Here is a 23482-nt window from a genome sequence, read left to right on the forward strand (position 1 = left end):
AGATACATGATATATACATTGTGCTTATACATGTGTGTATGTATATGCTCTTGACAACTTGGTGGTAGACATTCTTTGAGAACAGCTGTAGCCAAAAAAAATTTTCATTGGTAATGAGACTCTCCAGACCCAGCTAGGTTGGTGCTCTGATACAGATTCTATTGCTGAGTCCATACTCTTAGCCTCTCCACCTTGGTAAGAAACTGTCATACAACACCAGAAGAAAGCAGTGCTTTATGGAGACTACACGTCTGGCAGATAACTAATTTTGTTTCCAGTCTAAAAAATAAACACTTCAGTGGGGTCTTGTGAGCTATGGCTTGGAATAGATGTGGGTTCACAGAATACCTTGAACCTGAAATAGCCTTGTCTGGAGGTCCGACATGTAAGTAGAAGGCATGCCACCTACTGCTGCTGCTACTACTACTACTACTACTACTACTACTACTACTACTACTACTACTACTTATGCACACATATATATCTATATAGATACATATAGAAATGGATATGTAATTTTTAAAATATTTTAAAAGAAGATATAAATTTTAAGCCAGGATTTAAAGGTTATAAATTTCCATAAAGGAAAGGGGAAGACAGCTCAGGAAAAAGGAATAAGAAGAATAAAGTCATTTTTTAAAAAAAGGAGAGATCCAGATATGTAAGAAAAGTAAGGCAATTTGCATGGATCCATAAAAGGATCCATGCTGGCTATTATGAAATGCAATTGTTAAACTCGGAGTATAGACAATTGACAGAAAATATTAGATTCCAAGCCAATGAGCGTGGAAGCATGCTATTTTTGAGTTGGAAGATACCTTAGGGATCATTTACTTCAACCCTCTTATTTTATAAATGAGTGAGGCAATTGGCCCAATATTACACAGCAAATTAATGACAAAGCTAATACTAGAAGCTAGATCTTCTGTCTCCCAGTCCAATGATTCTCCACAATACCACACACCTTCTGTGTTTATCATTACTATGATAAGCTATAGGAAGCCACTGTAGGTTTCCAGGAGAAATAATATCGTGATAAAAAACATTTCAGGAAGATTTCACTAACAGCTGTGGGTAATGAATGGGCTAGAATTGTAAAGAGATTTGTGGTAGAAAGACAAGCTCAGCAGAACTTGTTGCAATAATCTAGATGCAGGGTAATGAAAACCTGGGCCAGGATTATGGCTGTGGATATGGAAAGGAAGAAGAAAAACCAAGAGATGCTGGAGAAGAAGAATTAGTAGGACTTGATTAAGTGGATGGGGAAGGAAAGTAGAGATAAGCAAAAAAAAAATAATTGCAAGACTGTGAACTTGAAGGACTGGGAGAATATCAGTGTTACAGACAGTGACAAAGAAGTTAAAAGCAGGACTTAGTAAGAGGCAGCATGGTGCAGTAGATGAGAGCTAACTTCAAACATAGGAAGTCTCTGGTTCAAGTCCTGCCTCTGAAACATGCTAACTACGTGATCCTGGCCAACTCACTTAACTTCTCAGCGATCTAGGACTACAAGTTGCAGAGAAAGAGCTGACCTTTGTAGAAGGTTTCCTCAGCTATGAGTTCCCTCTAGTCATGAAATCACAGATCCGAAATAAAAGAACAGGATTCTTTAAAACCTGGAGAGAGAGATGTAATGTGGACCCAATTCACCATTTCAATACCTAGTGGGCAAGGCGTGATGACAATAGGAAAGGCAATTGCTGATTTCTAAGGTCACTCTATTTTTAAAATTTTTTTGGAGGGGAGAAGGCAGGACAATTGGGGTTAAGTGACTTGCCCAATATCACACAGCTAGTGAATGTGCCAAGTGCCTAAGGTGGGATTTGAAAACCCCAATATAATTGCAGTGAGAGCAATTTGGCCCATGGACTGGAAAATTATTATGGAAAATGAAAGGATTGGATTACAGACCATTAAAGAATGTATAGGGGACTGGGATTCTTGGTAATTATGAAATAGCAACAATCCAAATTGGAAGGGAACAGCTAAGAACTTGGAAGGATAAAAGAATGCAATTCTGCTAAAAGGAAATATGATGACGATGTGTCTTCTCTTGGAAAAGCCAAGAAATCACCCTATCCGGCTCACTGAAATGCAAACATTATTCTGCAATGAAAATATCAAAAAGGGACTTGAGTAAAGTCAAGGATCAGGGAGCATCTAGATATCATGCAATGAAAAAGGTTTGAATAGCAGCTACAAATCTGATTGGAAATCAATACCATAAATATTAGCGAAGGTAGAAATTCCCCTCTGAAATAATATCAAAATGATAGATTGACCTGAAATAAATTTGAGGTTTGGGGCCTTGAGAAAGTCTTTTATTTAAGAATTATTGGGATTTGGGAGGTTAGGTCAGGATACTCTGATGCTCATCTTCATAGCCAAATGACCCAAGAAAGTCCAAGGCTCTATACTACAGTACTCAGCATAGTCCTCTGTTCCACAAGAGTAGTTCAGGCCAACCAACTCTGTGGATGAGCACCTATCTGAGAAGACAGCTTTCTCAGATATGATATGCTCAACTAGGGTCCTTCAGTAAGAAGCAACTTTCTTATTTTTTATGATTTATTGTGAATTTTAACACCAACTAAACCAATTTGCATAATATATTTGAATATATAAATTTTAGCACATAAAATGTGCATAATAACTAAGTTACTTCCTCTGTATCTCATTTAGCTATGTTTTTGTCCATTCATCCCTATTTATGTATATATGTACATATATATTAACTTTTATATATAGTCATAGTGTATAGTGTCTTGAATCTTTCTCTACTTCACATTATTCTAAGTAAGTCTTTCTAGATTTCTGATCCAAACCTTCTCTTCTCTCCTCAAATCTCCCATGCTACCCTTTCCTCCCACCTTCTCAGGGGATTTCACCTCATACTTTTCTAAGAAAATAGAACAGGAAGAAAGAAAGAAAGAAAGAAAGAAAGAAAGAAAGAAAGAAGGAAGGAAGGAAGGAAGGAAGGAAGGAAGGAAAGAAAGAAAGAAAGAAAGAAAGAAAGAAAGAAAGAAAGAAAGAAAGAAAGAAAGAAAGAAAGAAAGAAAGAAAGAAAGAAATGAAGGAAGGAAGAAAGTAAGAAAGAAAGGAAGGAAGGAAGAAAGAAAGAAAGAAAGAAAGGAAGGAAGCAAGGAAGGAAGGAAGGAAGAAAGAGAAAGAAAGAAAGGAAGGAAGAAAGGAAGAAGGAAGGAAGGAAGGAAGGAAGAAAGGAAGGAAGGAAGAAAGAAAGAAAGAAAGAAAGGAAGGAAGGAAGGAGAGAGGGAAGGAAAGAAATAGAGCCCACTCACCTGTGAGATCCTCTTATTTCTTTCTCTGTGTCTCAAAACCCCTTGGTGTCATTTACTATTCTCTCTTCTTTTACTTCAGTCTCTAATGAAGAGGCCCTTGATCCCGTTCCTTTTTCTTCTCTTTTAGCAGGTTTTCTCCACAATCATACCCTCTCTGTCAGTCTTCCATGTATCTACTGTCATCTACAAATGTGCCTGCATCTCCCCATTCCTTAAAAAGAAGTTTTTAAGTCCTCATTTGGCCCTATCATCTCCTTAAGCTATCATTGTATATCTCTCCTCCCCTATTGCCCAACTCTTAGAAAAAAATCTGTCTATACTCATTACATTTACTTTCTATTGTCTTGCTTATCATCCTATAATATGGCTTCTGACCTCGGTGCTCAACTGAAACTGCTCTCCAAAGTTACTAATAATCTCTTTTTAACCAAAAAAATCCCTGAAATATTTTGTTTTTAACATCACCTACATTACCAAATACATCCCTCCTTCCCCTCCCAGAGAGCCATCCTTTATAATAAAGTATAACCCAAGTCCCAAAGCCCATTGGGATGGGACTCTTTCCTCATTGGTGGAGATCAATGCCCTGCACCTGGGCAGAGTTGGCCAGGGCTGGAAAGGGAAAGCTCATCAGTTTTTTGTCAGTCATTTGAGTCTCTTAGGGTTCTACAGTTAGTTGCTTTGGATACATCTCACTTCTGGTTTTGAGAGAGAAGATAGAAAATGCCAACGCCTCTTCAGGTTACTGATGGAAAAGACTGGGAAGATAGGGACATGAGAGGAGCTGGCAGTCTCCATCACGTCTCTAACCACATCTGACTCTCTTGGTTGAGGTGAGTTACTTTGCTCCTTGTAGGAGAGCTCCTATACTCTGTATTATCTGATATATATTCTTCTATGTACACTTTCTCTGATTTCTGTTTTGCTATGATTTGGATAAATTGGTTTTTTTGCTGCTTCCTATGGGTGTTCACTGTGGAACTACTATCTGGTTGGGAGGGGAAACAAGCCTTAGATATTAAGCTTCAGTTGTCCTTCCCCCAAATAACGAAACCACAATCAAAAGTTTAGCATGAACCTGAAAACTACATCTCCTAGACTAGTAATATTTAAGGGAGCAGACAGATATAATTCTAGCTCCACACCTGCTCTCTAAGGAGAACAGAATAGCCTCCTGTTTCCCTTCCTGGCAGGAATTAAAGTCTTCCTTGGAAAAGCTGGGGGCAGGTAAGGGAGGAGAGATGGGAAAAAAGATAGAAATGACCATTCTGCCTCCCTTTGAGTCACACAATACCCCCATGCTATATGTGGGGGACAGCCCTTACTACAAAAGAATTTTAAAAAGAGGAGGTAGGCAAAACAGTTCCGCAAAACTAGCCAACACTTTGAAAAAATTTGACATGTGCAGTGTCCATAGAAGACCCATAGTCTTCTACTATACAAAGTGAGGGAGGTGCCTACTCCTCTCTTCTTTGAGGCCAAACCTGATGGTCATCATTTCATAGCATTCAATTTCAATTGTTTTGTTGTTTCCATTCACATTGTTGGGGTCACTGCATATATTGTTTTCCTGATTCTGCTTACTTCACCTTCGCATCAGTTCATATGTCCATATGTGTATCCCATACACCAAAGAGATCAAAGAGAGAAAGGTCCAATATGAACAAAAATATTTATAGAGGCAACTTTTGTTAGAGCAATGCTCTGGAAATCAAGGAGATCTCCAACAACTGGGAAATGGCTAGAAGTGATTGCTCTGTGTTTGTATACACACACACATATACTACATATTTATACATTATATATGCTAGATATATAATATACATATCTACATGGAATGTATAATGGAATATGATTATGCTGTAAGAAATAAAGGAATGGTTTCAGACAAACCTAAGAAGATGTGTGAACTGATGAAAACTGAAGTGAGCAGAGCCAGGAAAATAATTTATACTGCAACAGCAACATTGCAAAGAAAAACAACAAAGAAAGACTTAAGAATTCTGATCAGTGAGTGCAGTGACCAACCATGATTCCAGAGGGCTGATGATGAACCTACTCTTACTTTTGACAGGGTAGTGACAAATTCAAGGTGCAGAATGTGACATACATTTCCAGACACAGCAAAGGTGAAATTTGGTTTCGGACTAACTATGCATATTTGCTACAAAAGTATTTTTTTCGGTTGGAATAGGAAACTGAAAGAAAGAAAAATAAGGTCATTTAAGCATTTTAAACACAGAGAAGAGAACAGAAGGAAGTCCAGAAGGAAACACAGGCAAGTAGGACAGCTTTGAAAGTTACAGATTGACTTTATTGTATACTTAAAAGGATAACCAAGCTGTACATGACATAGTATAAATCTGTAAGTAAAATCTTATTTTTCTGTTCTACTTTGAATATGGAAATGCTTGTTTAATTTGGTGTTTGTTAAGTTCGGAATAAAAATATGAAATCGAAATTGAGCTTAAAAATCAAAAGTCTGTAAATATGCATTTCATACTTCTTTGTAATCATCTTATTCATTTCTTATAAAGCAATCATATTCCATTACATTCATGTGCCACCATTTGTTTAGCCATTCCTCAAGAGCTAGATAAATACTTCTTTAAACAGTTCTTTACTACTATAAAACTGCTGTGATAAATACTTTCATGTATTTGAGACACGTCTTTTTTATCTTGTACTTCCTTGGGTTATTGGCCCAGGAGTAGAATCTCTCTCTATGTCAAAGGATATGAATATTTTACTCACCTTCTTAGCATTATTCAAAAATGCTATCCAAAATGGTTGGACCAGTTCAGAGTTCCACCAATAGCACATCTGTGGGTATGTTCTTCGACAACCCTTCCAACACTGACTAATCCCATCATTTTTCATCTTTGCCAATTTTGGGGGTGTAAAGTGAAACTTCAGAGTTGTTTTGATTTGTATTTCTCTCATTGAGTTATTTGAAGCATTCTTTCATACGGTTGCTATTAGTTTTCAATTACTCTTTTGAAAACTGTTTATACCCATTGCCAAATTATCTTTTGGAGAATGGTTTTTGGTCTTAGATACATTTAAACATGGGTTATGAGTGTAATCAGTAATATTTGATATTTTCTCCCCACTAGATCACTTCCCTCCTTATCCTGGTTGTACCAATTTTGTTGGTGAAAAAGCTTTTCAAATTTCATATATATGCAAAATCAGCTGTTTAATCTTTTGTGATCACTTCTGTCCCATGTTTGATTCAGAAGTCTTTCCAGGGCAGCTAAGTGGAGCAGTGAGTAGAAAACTGGCCCTGGAGTCGGGAGGACCTGAATTCAAATGTGGCCTCAGACATTTGACACACTTACTAGCTGCGTGACCTTGGGCAAGTCACCTAACCCCAATTGCCCTGCTTTCCCCCCTCCAAAAAAATTATATAAAAAAGAAATATTTCCTTAGCCATATATTTAGGTCACATATTTATTTTTAGTTCATTATGGTATATGGTGGTTTAAGTCTAATTTTCATCAGACTGCTTTCCAGTTTTCCCATCAATTTTCATCAAGCAGGGATTTCTTCCCCAGGTAATTTGTATCTTCAGATGTACCTATTATTTCTGGAAATTTTTTGACTAGTATGGTCCAATGACTTTTCTATTTTTTAACCAGTACTAAGTAGTTTTGATAATTACTACTTTATAATATCATTGGAGATTTGGAAATGCTTTTCTCCCTTTAATCGTACATTTTTTCATTGTTTCTTTTGAAGATCTAGATCAGGGATGGGAAACTTGCAGCCTCAAGGCCATATGTGGCCCTCTAGGTCCTCAAGTGTGGCCCTTTGGCTGAATCCAAACTTCACAGAAAAATCCCCTTAATAAAAGGGTTTGTTCTGTAAAACGTGGACTCGGTCAAGAGGCTGCAGCCAAGGACACAGAAGGCCACAGGTTCCCCACCCCTGATCTAGATCTTTTGTTTCTACAAAGACTTTCATTATTATTTTGTCTACAAAGGATCCCCTTGGTAGTTTGTATGGTACAGTACTAAATCTATAAATTATTTTAGCTAGCATTGTTATTTTTAATATATTAGCATAACCCAGCCATGAGCACTGAATATTCCCCCAATTATTGAAATTAGTCTTTCTTATCTTTAAGGAGCATTTTGTGGTTATATCATATATAGGTTAGTGATCTCTTAAATACCAAATTTGATGACCTCTTCTCAATCCTCATTCTTTTTAAATAGCATTTGACATTGTTGGCCACCTTCTCTTCCTGCACACTCTCCCTTCTCTGGGTGCCGAAGACCCTGCTCTCCTTTGGTTCATATTCTACCTGTCTTAGTCTTCTCTTCTGGATCTTCATCCATATCCTGCCCCCTGTGTGTATATCAGAGTCTTTCCTGGGACCTCTTCTCTTTCTACACTACCTTGGTGACTTCATCAACTCTCATAGATTCAGTTATCATCTTTGCATAGATAACCTCCAGATTTATATATTCAGTCCTATTTCCTTTTCTGAACCCTATTTCCACATTACCAACTGTCTATTGGACAATTAAAACTAGATATCTTGTAGGTGTCTCAATCTCAATATGTCTAAAACAAAATTTGTTATCTTTCTTCCAAAACTCAGGCCTCTTTTGAACTTCTCTGTTTCTGTTGAGGGTACCACCATCCTTCCAGTCATCCAAACTCATAATGTTGGTATCATCCTCACTCTCTATCAACCTGTATATACAAAACTCTCCCCTTTCCAATACGTCACTGTAGCCAGAATGGCCTTTGTTTTCTTTGAATGACCCAGCTTACCTCATTGAGCCTCTGGACACTGTGGCTTGCTCTTCCGGGGCAGGAAGCCCAAAGAGCATTCCAGGCAGCAGACAACTTCCTGTGTGATGAGTCATGGGGCTGGCTGAGGGGAGGTGTTAACGGCCACGCTAGGGGGAGGGGCCAAGTCAAGAACCAATCGGCCCTGGTCGTTCAGGCGGTGCTTGATGATGTAAAAAACTCTATAAGAGGGGAGAAGACAGCTTGAAGATCCTCTTTTCCTTTTCCGGTTGGAGCCAGCGACAGTTACAGCGACAGTTACAGCGACAGTTACAGCTACAGTTACAGCCACAGCCACAGCTGAAGCAGGAGCTGCCAGTAGCAGAGCTGACCTACGGGAGAAAGCTGAACAAAGACTTCAGGCCAGTGGGTAATCTTATTACCATAGAGGGGGAAACATGATTTTGCTTTATGCAATCATGCTTCTCTGTAGCCTCCTGGTTACTCTTTCAAGGCGTACTTATTGGGCCTGGAAGCTTTTGATCAATATATCAAAATGGGGTTGCTGGTTCATGGGTTGGTTACTGTGGAGCCTAAATAAATGTTTTGATTCTTCTGCCTTCTACTTTGAGAGTTTCTTATATCCGGCGGTTCCGAACGTTTCAGACATGTTTATGATCCTCTTTGAGATTATAAACTCTGCCCTCCTAATACAGTCACCCATACAGCTGCCAAAGTGATATTCCTAAAGCACAGGTTTGACTTTCTCACTCCCCTGCTTAATAAATTCCAGTGGCTCCCTATCACCCTAAGTATTAAAAGCCAGATCCTCTATTTGGTATGTGAAACATCACATTCTGGCTCCAACCTTCCTTTCTAGGCTTATTATACTTTGTTGTTGTTGTTCAGTCATGTCCGATTCTTTGTGACCCTATTTAGGGATTTCTTGGCAAAGATACTGGAATGGTTTTTCATTTTCTTCTCTAGCTCAAAGTGACTTGCCCAGGGTCACACAGCTAGTAAGTGTCTGAGGCTGGATTTGAATTCAGGTCTTCCAGACTCCATGCCTGGCACTCTACCCCCTGTGCCACCTGGATGACTGTTATACTTTATTCTCCTTTAAGCACTCTAGGACCAAGATAAACTGACTTTGTTATTCCTCACACACGACATTTCCTCTCTAGTCCCTGTACCTTTGTCTGGGTACTCTGTGCCTGGAATACTCTCCCTCCTCTCCTCTCTTACAATCCTTATCTCCCCCTTTAGAGCTCAGCTGAAATACCACCTCCGACATGAAGTCTTTTCTGATCTCCCCAACTACTAGTGCCTCCTCCCAAAAATTATCTTGAATTTATTTTGTACATATTTTTGTACTTGTCTCTTCCCATGGAATTTAAAGTTCCTTAAAGTCAGGGACTGTTTCATGTTTGCCTTTGCATCTCTGGTGCCTAGAAATTGATTATACTAAACGTATACTTTCCCTAAGAGATTCTACTCCTCGTCTTGTTTTTATGTTTGTGCATATCTCTTTTTTCCTATCTCTCCTAACTCATCTACTTTACTTCTACCTGCTACCTTGCCCTCCTATTACTTAACCTACCGTCACTCCAGCAATTTCTCCCTTATCCTCCCATTCCCCTAAATCTAAACACCTTTTTGTACAGCTCTTTGACCTATTCTGCCCCCTTCCCCTCTAAAGCTCCCTTCCTTACCCTCCCATTCACTAAATCTAAACACCCTTCTATACCCCCCTTTTAACCTATTCCTCCCTAAAGATCCCTCCTTTATACTCTCTCCCATCCCTATCTCCTTAGTTTTATTTCTTTTTTAAATTTAGAAGACTTGCATACTCTTGTAGATGTATATGTATTTTCCCCTCCTAAACCTATTCTCAATGAAAGTAGGTTTCCAGAACTAACAGCCCCTCCACCATCTAATTCCTCTGTATTGGTTCTTCCTCTTGCACCTCCTTTGTATGATTACTCTTTTTAGCTGTTCTTGAATGGTTTTACTTTTTAAAGTCATATTATACTCAGGTCTACCCCAATCTTTCTTATAAGCTACCTAATTACTAATAACAATCTTAGACATAGGTTTTACCTTTTCCATACACAAAAGGTAAACATTCTATCCCTATTTAGTCCCTTGTAATTGGTCACTGGTATGTATCTTACATTTCTCTTGGCTCTTGTATGTCAAATCTGCTACTGAGTCCAGGTGTTTTTTTAACAGAGTCCTGAAAGTCTTACAGTTGATCAAATGTCCATTTTTTTCCATTCAAAATTATGCTTAGTTTTCCTGGGTATGATATTTTCAGTTGGAGGCCCAGTTCTTTTGCTCTTTAATATATAGTGTTCCAAGACCAGGGATCTTTTAGTGTCACCAATACTAGGTCTTGTGTGATTCTAATTGTGGTACCATCATATGTAAATTGTTTTTTTCTTGTTGCTTATAATACTTTGTCCTTGATCTGGGAGTTTGGGAATTTAACAATAATACTCCTGTGAGTTTTCCTTGTAGGATCTCTTTCGGGTGGTAATCAGTGGGTTTTTTCTATTTCTACTTTCCCCTCTTGCTCTGATACTTCAGGACAATTCTCTTTACTCATTTCTTGTATTATTGCCTCAAGATTCTTTTTTTGATCAGAACTTTCAGGCAGTCCAATTATTTTTATGTTTTCTCGATCTGTTCTCTAGATCCACTGTTTTTCTTATGAAATGTTTCACATTTTCTTCTATTTTTTCATTCTTTATACATATATATATTTATATTTTTATATATATATGTATATATATATATTTAATTTCTTTATCTCTAATAACTTCACTGGCTTCCCCTTGCCCCATTTTGATTTTCAAGGAGTCATTTTCTTCCTTAAGATTCTGGATCTCCTTTTCTTATTGGTTGACTTTCTTGTCATGATCTTCTTTTTCTTGTACTATTCTTATTTTTTTCTTTAACGTTTCTTCACTCTTTCTCATTTGATTTTTTAAGTCTTTTTTAAGTTCTTCAGTGAATTCTTTTTGGGCAGGTGACAATTTGACATTGCTTGTTGGGGTAGAAGAGGGTTTCTTTGCTTCAGTATCCTCCTCTGAAGATGAACTCTGGTCTTCTCTATTCCCATAGCAACTCTCTATGGTAGGATTCTTTCTCCTTTGCCTGTCCTTCTTTTTTGTAATAACTTAGTTTTAATGATCACCTCTAGTCCTGGGGTATGGGGGATGGTGCCTCTGGCCTCTGATCCTCTTTAGTTCTCCCTTCTGACCTTGAACTCAAAGCAAGACCTTCAGCCTCTTGTAAGTGCCCACAGCCAAGCAGTGTCCCAACCCCACCCCACTGCTTCTGCACCCCAGCTCTTCAAAGCACAGATGGGTCTAGTGTACTTTGTCAGCAGAGATTCCCTTGATCTTCCCCAAGTCAGATGCCCAACTCCCCCTACTGTGGGGAAGGGGGGAGGGTATAAAAAGTTCCTGTGGCAGGGTGAGGCAGCCTCCCTACCCAGCTAACCCCAGGGCTTGCAGCTTGTTTAAGCAGCTTCCCACTTGTTGGGTAATTCAGCTCATCTTCTCCCTCTCCCTCTCCTCCTCCTTCTCCTCTCCAAAGGAAGGTAACTTTTGATGGCCAGAAGTTGCCCACTTAACTTGGAATTTACTGGCCAGATTCCTTTCTTTCTTTCTCTTTCTCCCCCTTTCTTTCTTCCTTCCTTCCTCCCTTTCTCTCTTTCTTTCTTTCTTTCACTAAACCTTGAACCCAGTTCACTCTGAAGCTCACAGATTGGACCACAATAGCTCCCTGCCCAAGCTCCACTTAACGGCTGCATTTTGGGCCCTCCTGGCTTAGAGTCAATGTCAGTGATAAGTGTTTCTCTTTGGAACAGCAACCCGGAGGGTCTTCCCCTCCCAGCTTGATCTTTTTTTTTTTTCTAATTAAAGGGGCCATCCTTTGACTCACTTCTTAAAGAGGCCTATTCACTGAATGAGTGTTACCTCACTCTAAGTGAGTACATGAAAAGGCCTTAGCCTAAAAGAACCAGGATCTCCCATTGCATCCTGGGTCATCTCCAGTCATCCTGATGAATATCTGGTCACTGGATCCAGATGGCTCTAGAGGAGAAAGTGAGGCTGGTGACCTTGCACAGCTCTCCCTCACTCAAATCAAAGTCAACTGCAAGTCATGTCATCATTTCCCTGATGTCATGGTCCTCTTTGAAAATGAAGGACAAACACAACAACAACTCTTCACAGGGAGAAAATCTAGTCCTGGGATTTTTCTTCAAGTCTTCTTGGATTGTCCCAAGAGAATCCCTGTTCTGTCCCTACTTTTATTTGTTTTCATGGCTCTATGTTTGCCCATAGTTGCTATTTTATCTTTTTGGTGGAGGAAAATATTTTTATTTATTTTATTTTATTTATTTATTTAATATTTTTAGTTTCCAGCATTGATTTTCACAAGAGTTTGAATTATGAATTTTCTCCCCATTTTTACCCTCCCATCCACTCCAAGATGGCATATATTGTGGTTGCCCCATTCCCCAGTCAGCCCTCCCTTCTGTCACCCCACTCTTCCCCCATCCCCTTTTCCCTTACTTTCTTGTAGGGCAAGATAAATTTCTATGCCCCATTGCCTGTGTATCTTATTTTCTAGTTGCATGCAAAAACTCTTTTTTTGAACATCTGTTTTTGAAACTTTGAATTCCAAATTCTCTCCCCTCTTCCCTCTCCACCCACCCTTCCTAAGAAGGCAAGCAATTCAACATAGGCCACATGTGTATCATTATGTAAAACCCTTCCACAATACTCATGTTGTGAAAGACTAATTTTGCTCCTTCCTATCCTATCCCCCTTTATTGAATTTTCTCCCTTGACCCTGTCCCTTTTTGAAAGTGTTTGTTTTTTATTACCTCCTCCCCCATCTGCCCTCCCTTCTATCATCCTCCCCTTTTTTATCTCCTTCCTCCTTTCCTGTAGGGTAAGATACCCAATTGAGTGTGTATGTTATTCCCTCCTCAGGTCAAATCTAATGAGAGCAAGATTCACTCATTCCCCTTTAATTGCCCCCTCTTTCCTTCCAATGAACTGCTTTGTCTTGCCACTTTTATGTGAGATAATTAACCCCATTCTAACTCTCCCTTTCTCATCCCTTAATTTGATTTTATTTTTTTTAGATATCATCCCTTCATATTCAACTCACCCTGTGCCCTCTGTGTCTGTATATATATATATATATATATACATATATATATATATATATATACATATATATGTATATGTATGTATATTCCCTTCAGCTACCCTAATACTGAGGTCTCATGAATTATACATATCATCATTCCATGTAGGAATGTAAACAAAACAGTTCAACTTTAGTAAGTCCCTTGTGATTTCTCTTTCTTGTTTACCTTTTCATGCTTCTCTTGATTCTTGTGTTTGAAAGTCCAATTTTCTATTCAGCCTGGTCTTTTCATGGAGAAAGCTTGAAAGTCCTCCATTTTATTGAAAATCCACATTTTGCCTTGGAGCATGATACTCAGTATTGCTGGATAGGTGATTCTTGGTTTTAATCCTAGCTCCATTGAGCTCTGGAATATCATATTCCAACCCCTTCAATCCCTTAATGTAGAAGCTGCTAGATTTTGTGTTATTCTGATTATGTTTCCACAATACTCAAATTGTTTCTTTCTGGCTGCTTGCAGTATTTTCTCCTTGATCTGGGAGCTCTGGAATTTGGCCTCAATATTCCTAGGAGTTTTCTTTTGGGGATCTCTTGCAAGAGGAGATTGGTGGATTCCTTCAATTTCTATTTTGCCCTCTGGCTCTAGAATATCAAAGCAGTTCTCCTTGATAATTTCTTGAAAGATGATATCTAGGTTCTTTTTTGGATCATGGCTTTTAGGTAGTCCAATAATTTTTCAATTATCTCTCCTGGATCTATTCTCCAGGTCAGTGGTTTTTCCAATGAGATATTTCACATTGTCTTTCATTTTTTCATTCCTTTTGTTCTGTTTTATAATATCTTGATTTCTCATAAAGTCACTAGCTTCCACTTGCTCCAATCTAATTTTTAAAGTAGTATTTTCTTCAGTGGTCTTTTGGACCTCCTTTCCATTTGGCTAATTCTGCCTTTCAAGGCATTCTTCTCCTCTTTGGCTTTTTGGAGCTCTTTTGCCATTTGAGTTACTCTATTGTTTAAGGTGTTATTTTCTTCAGTATTTTGGGGTCTCCTTTAGCAAGTCATTGACTTGTTTTTCATGGTTTTCTCGCATCTTTCTCATTTCTCTTCCCAATTTTTCCTCTACTTCTCTAACTTGCTTTTCCAAATCCTTTTTGAGCTCTTCCATGGCCTGAGACCAGTTCATGTTTTTCTTGGAGGCTTTTGGTGTAGGCTCTTGCACTTTGTTGACTTCTTCTGGCTGTATGTTTTGGTCTTCTTTGTCACCAAAGAAAGAATCCAAAGTCTGAGTCTGAATCTGAGTCCATTTTCACTGCCTGGCCATGTTCCCAGCCAACTTACTTGACCCTTGAGTTTTTCATCAGGGTATGACTGCTTGTAGAGCATAGAGTACTTTGTCCCAAGCTTGAGGGGCTGTGCTGTTGTTTTCAGAGCTATTTCTACACAGCCAGCTCTGCCACAACAGTGCTACTCCCCCCCCAAGAACCACCAACCCAGACGGGACTCAGATCTAAGCTGGCTCTGCACTCCCGTTCTAATCCACAGCTTAATTCCTCCCACCAGGTGGGCCTGGGGCCAGAAGCAACTGCAGCTGTAGCTCTGGAAGCAGCCTCAGAGCTGCATCACCTACACTGCCTCCAGGGCGGTGGCTGAACCTTGAACTCTTTCGCTATGTCCCAGCAGCTTTTCCCACTAACCTTCTCTGTTGTCTTTGGTGTTTGTGGGTTGAGAAGTCTGGTAACTGCCACAGCTCACTGATTCAGGGTGCTAGGGCTTGTTACCCCCAGGCTCCCAGTCTGTTGGTACAGGCACAGCTCAGGCTGGGCTCTGCTCCGCTCTGCTCCCAGTTCAGTGTGATAGACCTTGCCCTGTGACCATCCAGACTGTCCTGCATTGGAGCCCTGCTTCCCTCTGCTGTTTTGTGGGTTCTGCAGTTCTAGAGTTGGTTCAGAGCCATTTTTTATAGGTGTTTGGAGGGACCTGGTGGGGAGCTCACGCAAGTCCCTGCTTTCCAGCCACCATCTTGGCTCCGCCCCACTGTGGAGGAAAATCTTGAGAGCTTGAAATTTTCTGACCTACTCCACCATCTTCCCATAATCCTCTCTGATTGATTCCTCCCAATTATCATATTATACACATACACACAAACATGTACACACACATACATGCAATCACATTTCATATATATAAATATATCACACTATATAGTAATATAGCATGTTTTTATACATAATCACATTTTATAGTATATCTGTGTTTCACAATATATAGCATATATCTATAATGTGATATATCATATCACATTATATATGTAGACTCTATTATATATTACTATATATAGTATCACATTATGTATGTAGACTATGTTATATATTACTATATATAGTATCACATTACATGTGTAGACTATATTATATATTACTATATATAGTATCACATTATATAGGTATATGCAGTGCTTCTTAAACTTTTTCCACTTACAACCCCTTCAGTGCTTCTTAAACTGTGGGTCATGACTCCTATGGAGTCACTATATATATATATATATATATATATATATATATATATATATATATATATATATATATACACATCTGATACATACGATCACATATATGTGTGATATATATTATGTATTACTCTATATAGTATCACATTATATATACAATATACTATTATGTTGCTATAGCACAAGGTATTTAGCTGTTACCTAATTACTGAACACTGCTGTTATTTCCAGCATTTTTCAATAATAAATAATGCCATTATCAATATCTTTGAGCATGCTGCATTGATTCGATCATCCCTGGTGTTGCTGATGTGTGTTTTCTGATGGTATAGACTGTACCACATACGTGCTTGCTCATCTTGTGATATTCTCATCCACATGTTTTCACACATCTTCCTCACAGATGACCTTCCCTACATGCTGGAGACCCACCCTGAAGTTTTTTTAATGCATCATGGATACCACTGCAGTAGTGAAGCTATTTGTCTATTTATCCTTCAGTCATGCTACATAACCTGCTAGCCTACTTTTACAAGCATACATTTCTTTGATGATACTTTTTATCAGAGTTGCACTGGTAAATGTTTAACAACCAGCTCTCCTCCTCCAAAAAAGATACACTTATCAGTTTAATCTGTCTTACTAACATTTTTTCCATCACTTTCTTAAGTCTTGACAATCAACAAAACAATAAATCAAGTCCTGATTTGGGTTGTTTTTGAATTTCTGAGGTATAAATTCTTACCCTGAAAATTTAACAATCATCTCTCACTGGAGGTATATGCTAACTCCAGTGCGCCCTGCCTTTTATGCCTTTTTTTGGTGTGGAAGTCACTATTTGTATATATGCTATAGATTCCTAAAACCTACTATATGCACTTCACTGCCCTTTGGGTCACTTATGATTTGGATTCTTCAGAGACCATGTTTGCTTTCATGGTCTCTAGTCTTATACTATAACCAGAAAAATATCTATGTATAATAAAGGGGGTGGTAAGAAATTTGGAACCACCCTTCAATTGGAGAATGGCTGAACAAGTTGTGAATGTAATGGAATATGAATGTAATGGAATACTATTGTGCTATAAGAAATAATGAGCAGACAGACTTCAGAAAAACCTGGAAAGACTTATATGAACTGATGCTGAGTGAGGGGAGCAGAACCATGAGAACATTGTACAAAGTTACAGCCACAATATATGATGACTACTTTGATAGACTTGGCTCTTCTCAGCAATACAAGGTTCTAAGACAACTCCAAAAGACTCATGGTGGAAAATGCTATCCACATGAAGAGAAAGAACCATCAAATCTGACTGCAGATTGAAGCACACTATTTGCTCTCTCTCTTTTGTTATGTTTTATTTCTTCTTTCTCATGGTTCATTCCATTGCCTATAATACTTCTTTACAACGTGACTACTGTGAAAATATGTATAATATGAATGTATATGTAGAGCCTATATCAGATTGTATGTTGTCTTGGGGAGGGAGAGGGAGAAAATTTAAAACTCAAAAGCTTGTGGAACTGAACGTTACAAACTAAAAATTAATCAATTAATAAAAGGAAGGTTGGAATCACTGAACATATTGCATAATTTCCTAAGTGCAACATAGTCCACTCTCTTATTAATTCTGAGCTCAACTCATCATCTGTCTGTAATACCTATCTATGATATTTGTTCTAATTAACTAATTCAGTGGTCTGTCCAACTTATTGCATCCTATAATCTAGATAATATCTTTCATCCATTTTGTTTTTCTGTGTAAATTTTAGGCCTATCTCTTTAGGTCATGGATCTCCTTGAGGAATTCAAATAGCATTCTGGGACTTGATACAATCAGCATAACGTCATCTGCAAACAAGACTCTATAGGGAACCTCATCATTTATAGGGGAGCTCTGTTCCATTTAATATGAATTCAATATGTGTAAAATGTAAATATGTATAACACGGAATATCCTGGCCCCCACTGTCTGAAGGCTGGATGTGTCACATTTCACCTGTCTTCCAGAGATTTCAGTACCATTAAGGAGGTTGGGGGTGTCTAGGTTCTCTGCAAATGGCTTCAGACTCCAATGGTGGTGCTCACCCAATTGTAGAGGGTGGACCCCCCCCCCCCAAACCTCCACACCTCAGTTCCATTTAGCCACTAACAGCTGGAGTGGCTTTCACAATGAAATATTTACTCCAAAAGGTATATAATCACATATATTCAAACTTACTGCCCTAACACTTAGGCTTAGGAGGTACAGTGCCTCTCTCCCCTTTGTACTACCTCAGTCTCTAGGAAGGGGGAAGAGAATTAGGTTCATAGGTTAGCCCAGTTCCTGTAGAGCCCAATACCAGGTCCAACTACAACCCTCCTCCTCCCCACCCTGGTTTCCAGTCCCAGGCACCCTGGCTTCTCAGGACTTCCATGCTAGACTGGCTGGCTTCACCATCCCACCTGAAATCCTGTCTTCAAGGTCCTTGTCATGGCTCAAAATCTCAGGTCCAATGGAGTTTACTACTTGCACCTGAAACTGAGAGAGACAAATAAAACAGAACAGAACTAAATGCCCCCAATCCAATGTCTCAGAGCCAACAGAGATAAAAAGTCCCTCCCCTTTCACCAGTTCAGTATACAGTGGCCATGCTGTGGGTGAACTAGGCTCTTGGCCCTCTGGACACAGCAGAAAAAAGAGGCAGAAAGAGAGCAATTTTCTCAGTCTTGCCAGTTTTAAAGACCCTGCCTGTTGCAATTGCACAGCCAATCAAAGGAAGCTACCCCACACCCCTCACCCATGCGGTAGGGGAAGAAGAGTGCCTTCATGTTAAGAGATCTAGGCATGGCCAAGCAAGCCCTCTTGGGAGCATCTCCATGTTTGGGGATCTGGGCATGCCTAGACAAGCCCAGGTTACATAGATATGATATTTCTTTTTCTTAATACTTGCCAAATATTTTTACCAATAATGGGATTATTGGGTCAAAGGATAGGATTAGTTTGTAACTTTTGAGAGAATATTTATTATAAGAGTTTTGTTTTTCTTTTATTTTTCCCCAATGGGTGGAAGGGATGAATGGGAAGGAGAGAAAATAGATTTTTGATCATTGAAAAAAATTAAATTGAATTAAAAAAAACAACTCCCTGCATCCTTGGACTTTTAAACCAGCATCCCTTCTACCTCCTCACTTAACAGAGTAAATAAGACAAATATTACAGATTAAGAATTTATATGCATACGAGGAGATCCAGGAACACAAGAGAAGAAATATAGTAGACTGGACTGTACAAAAGGAGCAATGGAGGGAAAAACAGAAGGGATATTTTCCTGAGTGCATGCTACTGCAGCACCTGGGGCGTGCCTACACACACACACACACACACACACACACACACGCACGCACGCACACACACACGCACACACCCCAAGATTCTTCTCTTGAGGCCAATACCCAACAAATGGATTCTTTTCTGTGTCGACCTTTTAAATATGTGAATATGCTTCTCGTATCTCTCCTTAGGCTTTTCCTAGCCAAAGTGAATTCGCCCAGTTTCTCCTATGAACTGGCTTCCTAGCACCTCATCATCCTAGTTGCCCTCCCCAAGATAGACTCTAGTTTGTAATACTCTTCCTCTTAAAACTGAACACAATAAAATAACAATAATAATAATAACTAGCATGTATATAATGCTTTAGAATTTACAAAGTGCTTTATAATTATTATCTCATTCGATCCTCACGACAACCCTGGGAGATGGGGAAACTGAGGTAGAGAGTGGTTAAGTGAATCGCCCAGGGTCATACAAGCTATTAAGTGTCTGAGACCATATTTTGAACTCAGGTCTTCCTGACTCCAAATCCCACATTCGGTCAGTTGTACCCCCAAATAGCCTCAATATCTTAAACATTATCTGGATATCACAGCAGGGACTATTACTTGTTGCTATATTTACATTAGTCTATTAGTGCTTTTTAGCAACTGAATCAACCTGTTTGCCCATATGAAACACTTTTGTTCAGCTAAAACTCCCAAGTTTTTCACACTTGAACTGCTAAGTCATTTCTTCCACGCCATACACTTGGATAATTTATTCATCATCAAAATCTGAACGGTGCATTTATCCCTGGCAAATTCCATTTTGTTCATTTCAATACAGTCCCCTAGCATACCAAGATAATTTTGTATCTTGATGTTTGTAATCTATCACATTAAGTGCTAGATGACATAGGAGCTGGAGCACTCAGAGTCAGGAAGTCCTATGTTTGAATTCTGCCTCAGACGCTTACTTGTATGATCCTGGACAAGTTATCTAACCTATCTCAATTTCCACATCTATTAAATGGCTATGATAATACCTCACAGGGCTGTTGTGAGGCTCAGATGAGATAATACATGTAAAGTATTTTGCAAACTTTAAGGCACCATTTCTTATGTCTTAAAATATCTGAACACAACACAAAAAAGAAAGTTGGATGCCTTAAGACATCTAACAGTTGTTAGCTATTCTTACTATTCCTGCTTTGTATCATTGGCAAATTTGGTAAGAATGCCATCAAAATTCTTCATTCAAGGCAGGGGTAAAAACATTGAACGTTGACAGAGCTGAAGACAGAACTCTGTAGTACTGCAAAAGACTTGGACTCCAGGTTAATTGACCATTATTGAATGAAACATTTGGAAAGATAATGTTTGTAAAATACTTGTGGTAATATTTGTAAAATTTATACTGTGTAACTTGGCACATAGTAGGTGCTTGATAAATCCATGTTCCCTTTTCTCTCACCCTGTTAACCTCCATTAATACTAACCTTCTAGTATGGTTGTTTGTCCAGGTAGAATACACCTAAAAATTATAACCATCCAGTGTAGTCCATATTTTGCCATCTTGTCAAAAAGAATATCATGGATAGTGGTTTTGGCACACTCATTGATGAAATCAAGATAGGCCAGGAGTCTTTTTTGTATATAGTATTTTATTTTTTCCAATTATATGGAAAGATAGTTTTCAACATTCATTTTTTGTAAGATTTTGAGTTCCAAATTTTTCTCCCTCCCTCTCATCCCTCACCCCTCTCCAACATGGCAAGCAATCTGATATAAGTTTTATATATAAATATGCAATCATGTTAAATATGTTTCCATATTAGCCATAATGTAAAAGAAAAAAAAACAGAACAAAAGGTAAAAACCATGAAAAAACAAAAAAAGGGAAAATAGTATGCTTTGATCTGCATTCAGATTCCACAGTTCTTTCTGTGGATGTGGATAGCATTTTCCATGAGTCTTTTAGAATCACCTTGGATCATTGTATTGCTGAGAAGAGCTAAATCTATCAAAGTGGGTCATTGCACAATGTTCCTGTTACTGTGTAACAATGTTCTCCTGGTTTGCTCACTTCACTCAGCATCAGTTCATTTAAGTCTTTCCAGTTTTTTTCAAAATCTGCCTGCTCATCATTTCTTATAGCACAATAAATAGTATGCCATTACATTCATATACCACAACTTGTTCAGCCATTCCCCAATTGGTGGGTATCCCCTCAATTTCCAATTCTTTGCCACTACAGAAAATAGCTGCTATAAATATTCTTGTACATATAGGTCCTTAGGCCAGGAGTCTTAACCACGTTTGTGTCATGGAGCCCTTTGCCAGTCTGTTGAAGCCTATGGTCCACTTCTCAGAATAATGTTTTTAAATTCACAAAATAAAACACATTGGATTAAAAGGGAAATCTATTATAGTAAATTATAGTTCTCAAAATATTTTTAAAACAAGTTCACAGACCACAAGATAAGAACTCCTAAGAGAAACGATGCTATTCCCCTGATGAGTATATAGGTAATCTAGTGCAATGCTTTTAGTACCTATGTCACAGCATTGTTGTGGGGCTCAAATGAGCCAGGAAGCACTAAAAGTTTGCCTTGGCCCTCCCTGGGTCATCATCATGCTTTTCAGTCATGGTCTCCACTTCCTCAAACCTTCACTGCTTTGCTCCGGGTGATCTCCTTATCCAGAGCTTTGACCTTGGATCCTGAGAATGCTATCCAGGTCCAGGCAGTGGTCTATTGTTGTCTTCAATGGGTTCACCATGAACAAGTTATGATAATCTAACCAGACTGTTTTTAATAGGATTAGGAATAAAATTAATAATGCTGGCATTTATAGAATACCAGCTATACTATACATGTACCCATGTATGTGTGTGTATTTGGAATGGACCTTTGATTCATTGATAAGGGATCTCTTGATGAGGAAATTCCCTTTACCAATGAAGATAGCACTAGCTCTACAACTTCAAGCCTCAGTATGTAAATACTTCTTGATGCTGATTCCTCTAGGCTTCTCTGTTGCCCCGGACACTGTCAATCACCCTCTTCTCCTGGACATTCTCTCCTCTTTAGGTTTTTGTGAAACTTTTCTCCTTGTCCTCCTTCTATCTGTCTGACTGCTCCTTCTCAGCCTCCTTTTCTAGATTTTCTTCCAGGTTCCACCCACTAACCAAAGGTATCCCCTAAGGGTTTATCATGGGCCCTCTTCTCTCCTCTCCTCTCCTCTCCCCTCCCCTCCCCTCTTTTCCCCTCCACTTCCCTTATCTTCTCCTCTTCTCATTCTATCCCATCTTTCTTGGTTATCTCATCAGCTCCCATGGGTTCAATAATCATCTCTATGCAGATGATTCTAAGATCTAATTATCCAGCCCATCCTTCTCTTCTGACCTCTAGTCTTACATCACAAATTGCCTTTTAGAAATTTCAAACAGGACAATCCATAGACATCTCAAACTCAACATATAAGAGAGGAATACTGTATCATCCACTGAGGGATAAAGTATGCCTCTTTGGGGGTTGTGTCAATCATGCACAACCAGTCTGCAGAAGGCAAAAAGGTAGTCAGGCCAGGAAACATATAGTGACTACTCTCTCAATGAAGTTGCACTGAGCCCTCTAACAAAAGTTCCTTTGTATGGCTTTTGAAACAACATGAGTGCTTCTGCAGCAAGATATAACCCTTTAGCAAGCCTGGCCAGGGTGGAATATGGGCTGGACAGCATCTTAGGCCCACTGCTTTTAGAGCTAATTGAAGTATAGCATCCACTTAGAAAGCTGTCAGAGTCTCTAGAAGAGAATACTGACTTTTGGGGGTGGGGAGCACAACCCTATCTCTTCCTATCCTACTAAGTATGAAGACATTGAACAGGATGTCAGGAAGTGTATTGGGAGGTTTCCATCCATTCAATTCAGCAGACATCTATTCAGCACCTGTTATGTGAAAGGCATTGCCACTGAAAGTACAAAGACAAAAATGAGTCAGTACCTGCCCTCAAGAAGCTCCCGTTCTACTGGAGGTATATACATGATCTATACATATACAGATAATATGGTGGTACTGGAGGGAGAATTGAGGTTAGAAATCACTAACAACTGGGGAGTCTGGGGAGGTTTGACAGAGGAGGCAACAGTTGAACTCAGGCTTGAAGCAAGACAATGGTTCTGAGAGGTAGAGTTGAGAAGAGTGTGTAAATATGGAAGCCAACCTGTGTGAATCCACAGAAGAAGGAAATGGAGTGTTAAGAGTGTGAGGAACAGTTGGCAGGAAGTTCAGTTTGGCTGGAACATAGACTTCTCAAAAGGGCCATATAAATTTATATCCTTCTTCTCTGTTAATTTATGCAAGCCCCCTCCCTGACTAGTGGGTCAGAGAATAGGGCTTGTTCTTCAAAAACCTATCATTAACATAAATGTCTTCACTTATGTAACAATGACCTTGTTGGAT

At 38.9% G+C, this 23482-nt stretch overlaps 1 protein-coding gene across 1 annotated transcript in view; it reads left to right on the forward strand.

The window, feature by feature from the left end:
* Nucleotides 1-23482, forward strand: part of TNFAIP8L3 (TNF alpha induced protein 8 like 3) — an 88314-nt gene that overhangs the window by 29581 nt on the left and 35251 nt on the right. The window lies entirely within an intron of this gene.

The sequence above is a fragment of the Trichosurus vulpecula genome, chromosome 8 (assembly GCF_011100635.1).
Source record: "Trichosurus vulpecula isolate mTriVul1 chromosome 8, mTriVul1.pri, whole genome shotgun sequence".
NCBI lineage: Eukaryota > Metazoa > Chordata > Mammalia > Diprotodontia > Phalangeridae > Trichosurus > Trichosurus vulpecula.